Here is a 6950-nt window from a genome sequence, read left to right on the forward strand (position 1 = left end):
TACCCCATAGTGTTGAGAATGTCCATTCTCAGGTTTGGCAAAGATTTTGTTGACAGGCCACTCAGTGTGCTGTTACTGGACTAGGCCATAAAACAGTATCCAAAATTCTCTGGACCACCTGACTTACTAGCTTCTTGGTCCAGGAAGATATTCCCTCTTGTTGCTTCTTCCCATATCTAGAGTTACACTGTTACCATCATCGATCTCATATGGAACTATATATTATCCTATCAGAGGCCTCAGACACACATTTGGCAGTGTAAGAAACAGCAATTTTGTAAAACAGGTGAAATACAAATAACATAGCCAGCAGTATTAGTAAAATCACAAGTAAGACTTAAGTTAAGAGCTTCCATTAGATGTAGCCCAGTATATCCCAGGTCATCTGACTTAGTGTACTCTGTAGAATCTTTATCTTCCAGGGAAATTGTATATTGGCACCACCGTCTATAAGGCACATAGCTCAGTTTTCTAGTGTTACTAGACTGATTATCCTTAGCATGATTTAATTGTTTCCAACACAGAGGAGACTTTAAACCTAAATTACCAAATCCATCCCATAACTGGGAGAGTTTTTCCTCCTTTGTTGAAACTTTTATTGTTGCTCTGATTGAGCTTGAGTAATAGAAAAAAGCTCAAATTTATGGCCAGAGTCAGAGCAGACATTATTAATTGGCCCAGTGAGGGGATCCCATCTAGTAATATCACAGTGACCTGAATATGACTATAATTTTTTTTAAAGTAAATTTCTCAGGGCCAACCAGTTAGAGTCTTGTAGTAGAGAAATTTACCAAGATAATCCAGAACTAGACACAGGTAATTGGCCACAAACCCAACAATTGGATTGATTTCTAAAACTAGCATAGGATCAGGCCTGTGATAGAAAAGCATTTGATTTAGATGCAAAGGTCTAAGAAGTCAAGAAAACATTATAAATGATCATACGAATCAGGTCCAGCATCTTGGGCAAGATGTCTACCTCTGATGTCGTCGTCTTCTCATCCTGGTGTAGCGTAGTTTCTCCTGTTTGAGCATCATTTTAAGGTGAGATCAGGCCAGCTGTCTTCTCTATAGAACAATCCAGTGTAGGGGCCTTTGGAAATGGGAATTAATCTAAAAGTTAATTTCCCTTCAGTTCCGTGCATGAGCTAGTTAAGAGTACCTGATAAAAAAATGTCCTTCCATCCAGGTTGGAGACAGTCCCTTAAATTACGTCTTTTTCCAGTTCTGGTTGCAGGTCATGAGGCATCTGATCTTCATCCAAAGATAGATTACTGTGATAAGCTTCAGAAACAAACTTAGGGTGTTCTTTAAGAATTCAATTAAATTTTGCATTCATATTATGTAACAGCAAAGAACTATCCAAGAAATTAGTCTTACTAGATGCAGACCTCCATTAACAAACTAGGATTTGACACTTTTTGAAATATCTTTTTCTCCCTAAAGTTACCCTCATTTTTATCAAATACAACCAAATTAAGGCTAGTTTGTTTGCAAAATAGGTCTATTCTCACTAATTTTGGTCTGATGATTTATATAACCAAAATTGATTATAAACTTTTTATTTTTCTGAAACATTTAGAGTCTCAGGCTGAACTTTTAAAATAAAACAGGGCTGGGAAACTCACACCAAAAGCGTGTCACAGATTTTTCCTAACAAATCTAGATGAATTCTTCCCTTTTTAAGGTCTCAAAAATTCCTTGAGATTTTTATACCTGTTAGTGAGATAACCTTCTTAATTCATTTGATAAACTTACTGAAAACCTAAGAATTTCCAATTTCTGGAGGAGTCAGATCGAGAGAAAATAAAATTGTTTTGTTTATAACATATGATTTTACCAAAGTATTATCATAATTAGTTTGAAAGGAAGATTTTCCCTACTCCTGGAAAACATAAGATTCAAATCTGTAATTTTTCAGATAGAAACCATAAAAATTACAAGCATATGCGCTGATCCATTCAGTCCTTTTGTTAACTTTTGTGAAGTCATCAGGTTTTCCATTAGAATATCAGGACATATCAGAATGTTAAGAACTCCATATAACTTCTAGGATATCTGTATTAGAAATTTTACCATACATTATAACCTGAGCGGATTTATTACTCATTTGATAATTTTTTATGTAATTTAACCAACCAAATAAACACAGTTTAATATCTCTCTTTAGGATGTTTCAGGGGCCCTCTGAAGCACCCCAAAGTTAGCTAGAGGTCAAAAAAACTTCAGAAGAATTCGATTTAGGGAGTTTTATTGAAAAGATCAATTGAAAGGGTTTAGAACATTTGGTTAGATTTAGTTGATGTTGATTGGTGTATCATTTAGCTTGTTGATGTGTCACAATGGGTGTAAATACCAAGGCTCAAGGTCTAGTGAAAGTCAGCTCTAACCAGTTTTCTTATTGCTGTGTCATTCCTAACAAAATCCATTTATCTAACTAGTTGTAACCCAATTTTAGAAAATCCTGATCACATAACTGTTTTTAGTATTTTTTCATATCTTTTTTTTTTTTTAACTGAAAACACACTTCCTACTTTCCTTTAGCAACCAAGAACTAACTTTTATATTAGCATTTTACGGATAGGTCAGCATAAATACCAGTGATAATTTCTAAAACCCTGTTTTCTTAAAACATTTTAGGGTGGCACCAAACATTATTCATTTATAGTCCCAAATCTCTTTAGTTTTTCTGGAAAAGGAAATCAGTGTTTAGCAGTAAATGTTTCAAAATCTTATTTTATTTGGAAATGACCTAATTATTCAAAAGACTTCAATACTTAGTTTAACACAACCCTTAGAAATTCAAGTTATGCCAATCTGGAGAAACTGTTTTAGACAGATATTCCTAAAGCATAATTATTCATAATAGAGCTTATCTAAAAGCTCATATCTCATTTACTTTTTTTTAGAAGTTTCTGCACTCGAGGTAATTTCCTTGTTGACAAACTTGTAAAAGATATAATATTTAACTTATATTTAACCTAGGTACAAAGAAAATATTCTACTTAATGTTAATTACTCTAAGACATGTCTATTAGATAGATCAACAAACAAACATTAATATCAGGTATTTAATACTGAATATTTCCCAGTTCACATGAACCTGGAATTTACTGTTTAATTTAGTTATTTGATTTGTAAGCGCTTACCTTTCTTTAAGCCAATTAAATAGAGCTCATTTACAAATTAACCTAAAAAATATTACCCAGAGACAAAGACATACCAAGACATATTCAGACAGACACAGTGCAAGATCTAGCTTCATTATCTAAGTTTAGTCATGAATTAGATATTACAATATAAAATTTTCTAGTTTATAAAAAAAAACAATTGAAATAAATAAAATTTTTAAAGACTTTTCCCCCTTTTCCCTCAGTCTCAGGAGTTAGAGATGATATAGATAAGTGTTCCTGAGAGCCCTGGTCTCAAGGCACAGGGAAAGAAAATCAAGTTCTAACAAAATGGCAGCAGGTCTAAACCAAACGGTGGCCAGACAAAGCAAAATGGCCATCAAAAATCACAACACAGAACACAGAGTTAAAACACACACATATAAACCTAGCAGTCCTCATCAGACAGTCCCTTAAATACAAGAATACAGTCTCTCAGAAAACCTCCTATGGAGACACAGAACTTATGATCCAAGTACTAACAGACCTCAGGTCTTCAAAGATTTCAAAGGGAGGAAAGGAAGCCAGGTTGAAAGAAGAAGGGGGAGGAGGCAAGAAAGGGGGGCAAAAGGGGCGGCCTTACAGACATCTCAGGCCACCTGCAGATACCCAGGCGTACGGGACTTTACCCTGGGCCTCCAGAGGAGGGAGGACTGGAACTCAGCCCTACCAGAAATCAGAGCAGAACAGAACCAGAATTCGAGTTCTCTGCCAAGAGGAGGTGGTCATTCTCCAATCCTCAGCTCAGGCTGAGGCCCTTCAACCAGATTCCTGCATCCAGGACTGGAGGACTAGAAAAACAGGGAAGGATAGGAAGGGTTAAGGAGAGGAAAGTGAGAGGGAAGGGGAGAGAGGTCAATAAAGTCTCTTGTTCCTTTCTGGTCGGGGCCCTCTGGCCAGTTGTCCGCATCAGGAGGAGACCAGGGACAAAAGGGTCCCAGTTGCGGCTGCTGGGTCTGGTCCATTGGCAGGCAAGCTGGCCCCTGAGTACCCCAAGTGGTCAGGATGTCAGTCTTAGCAAAGAAGAGTCCCACCAGAGTCGCCATTTGTTGCAGGAAGGGGGACCCCTTCCAGGGCCCGAAACTGGGCTCTTGTCTACCACTCAGAAATGAATTGTCCGAGGAGACACGTGTGCTGACAAAGCAAGAGATTTTATTGGGAAAGGGCACCCGGGTGGAAAGCAGGAGGGTAAGGGAACCCAGGAGAACTGCTCTGCCACATGGCTCTCAGTCTTGGGGTTTATGGTGATGGGGTTAATTTCCAGATTGTCTTCAGCCAATCATTCTGACTCAGAGTCCTTCCTGGTGGTGCACGCCTTATTCAGTCAAGATGGATGCCAGAGGATTCTGGGAGGTGGTGGACCTGTGGTGTCTCCTTTTGGCTTTTCCCAAACTCTTCCGGTTGGTGGAGGCTTATTAATTCCGTGTTCCTTACCAGGACCTCCTGTCGTAAAACAACTTATGCAAATGGTTACTATGGTGCCTGGCCAGGGTGGAAGGTTTCAATCAGTGTGCTTCCCCTAACAATGTGTGTGAAAGTGTTTTGCAGACTAGAAAGTGTTCAGGTGCTGCTTTGTTTTTCCACAAAGTTTCAGCTTTTTAACAATTTTTTATTAACTTTAGAAGTCACCAGATTTACCATTTGAGCCGTTTTTAAGTGTCCAGTTCAGTGGTATTAAGGACACCCACTTAGCTGTACAACTATCATCACCATCCACAGAATGTTTTACATGAAAAATGAAACCCTGTCCCAATTATACACTAACACCCCATCCTCCCTCCCCTCCATCCCTGGCAAGCACCACTGTATCCCTGGTCTTCATGAACTTGCTCCTCTCCGGACCTCATGTCAGTGGAATCATACAGTATTTGTCCCTTGTGACGAGATTTTCTTTCTTTCTTGTTTACTTCCTGTGGTAAAATATATACCACATAAAATTTACGACTTAACCATTTTCAAGTGTACAGGTGAGTGGTATCAAATACATTCAAATGCTGTACAGCCATCACCACCATCCATCTCCATATTCTTTCATTCTAAAAACCTGAAACTCCATTAGACCATAATGCCCCACTCCCCCCTCCCACCACCCCAGCAACCACCCTACTTTCTGTATTTATCCATTGGACTACTTTGCACACCTAATTAAACAGAAAATACAATAAGTCATTTGTGACTGGCTTATTTCCCTGAGCATAATGTCATCAAGGCACATCCAGGCTGTAGCATGTGTCAGAATGTTCTTCCTTTTAAAATAAAAGAAAAAAGCTTCTTCCTTTTTAAAGTGAATGATATTCCATTGTACATATAAACCACATTATTCTTATATTATTTTTCTTGCTTCCACATTCTGGCTATGGTGACAAAGGCAGCCTGGCAGCGAGTGGCCGAGACCAGTCATCTGTGCTGTCAGTGTGACCTCAGGTATCCCCTCTGCTTGGATGACTCTGAAGCCTCTCTAGTCACATGCTCAGCCTGAAGCTCCCTACCCACTCCCACTGATCCTATAAAAGGGGACAATGACAGGCAAGCGGGTTTCTGTAGCCATCCTGGGGGACTTCTCATGGGATGCTGTGGTCAAGCAGAGCCCAATTTCATAGTCACTGAATCTTTAGGGTCTCCAAAAGTTGTGGTCTCAGCTCATGTCCCTGGATTGAAGTCTTGCTGAATCCTCACTTTGATTTGAGTCTGCAGCTCCCATGGTTGCACTCCCATGAGCTTGTTTTACTGAGCCCACGAATGTCCAGCATCCATTCTGCATTCTCACAGAGGAACTTCATAACAACTGGACACAGCATGTAGATTAGCTGAGTTCTGCATCTGGCAGTGGTTTTATGGAAAGTAAAACTTCCCTAGACAGGGAAGTAAAAAAGATAAACTCATGAAAGTGTAAGAGAGAAGAATCAGTAAGAGAGAGTTTACTGGAAAGAAAAAGGATGAAAAACAAAAAGTAACTTTAAACAAGGAGTGGAGTTTACAATAGGCAAATGACAACCTTGGTTTGAATCTTGGCTCTTTCCCTGAGTTGTGGGAAGAAAGCCCCCACCTCACCCCTCCCCTTGGCTGCCTAATCAGCAAAATCAAATCAGATTCCTGGCCTAATTTCCAGGGTGATTGTAAGACCGAACTGTAGTGTGTGGTCCTCATGGGATAACACCCATCACTCCTCTGTCTCTCCCTCAAAAGCTGAGAGGAGGTGACCATGATGACTGGGGCATTTTCTGGGATGAAACAGCCCTGATGGAAGAGCGGGCGGGCCTCCAGGGAAGGTCCAGGCCCTCTGCTGTCCCTTCTGTTTGGGCACCGGCAGTCCACCAGGACTTATGGTAGCACCACTTAGGTCCCCCAGGAGTCTAGCTGCATGACTCTCAGGTTGTGAGAACTTTCCTTGCTTCTTTATCTGAGAAATGGAGCCTGCACACGGTCTGTGCTCTCTCAGCCCTCCATACACTTCGGCTTTTTGATCAGGAACCAAACAGGAAATAACACTGGTTTTCGGTTGCAACTTTTCTGAGTTGCAAGGTCACTAGCCTTCCTGTAAAAGTCCTCCATTTGGAGAGAAATAGATCTATGGTCAAGTAGAAATAAGCCAGGGTAGAGAAGAGTAACATGCTCTCAGCCCTTCCCACAAACTTGGCATCCATCCAAATGGCCTTGACCACCAAGGCTGGCCTCCTCAGGCAAGTTGCTAGACCTGAAGGCACTAGTGTTGCCCTTGTCAGCAGGGCTCAGTCTGAGGGACTTGATCAAAAGAGTGGGAGCAGGCATGAAGAGAGTGGC

The 6950-nt window shown here is 40.3% G+C and overlaps 1 protein-coding gene across 1 annotated transcript in view; it reads right to left on the minus strand.

Annotated features, from left to right (window-relative positions):
* Positions 1-6950, minus strand: part of LOC122680076 (apolipoprotein L3-like) — a 214078-nt gene that overhangs the window by 75400 nt on the left and 131728 nt on the right. The gene's annotated exons all lie outside the window — the stretch shown is intronic.

The sequence above is a fragment of the Cervus elaphus genome, chromosome 22 (genome assembly GCF_910594005.1).
Source record: "Cervus elaphus chromosome 22, mCerEla1.1, whole genome shotgun sequence".
In the NCBI taxonomy this organism is placed as follows: Eukaryota; Metazoa; Chordata; class Mammalia; order Artiodactyla; family Cervidae; genus Cervus; species Cervus elaphus.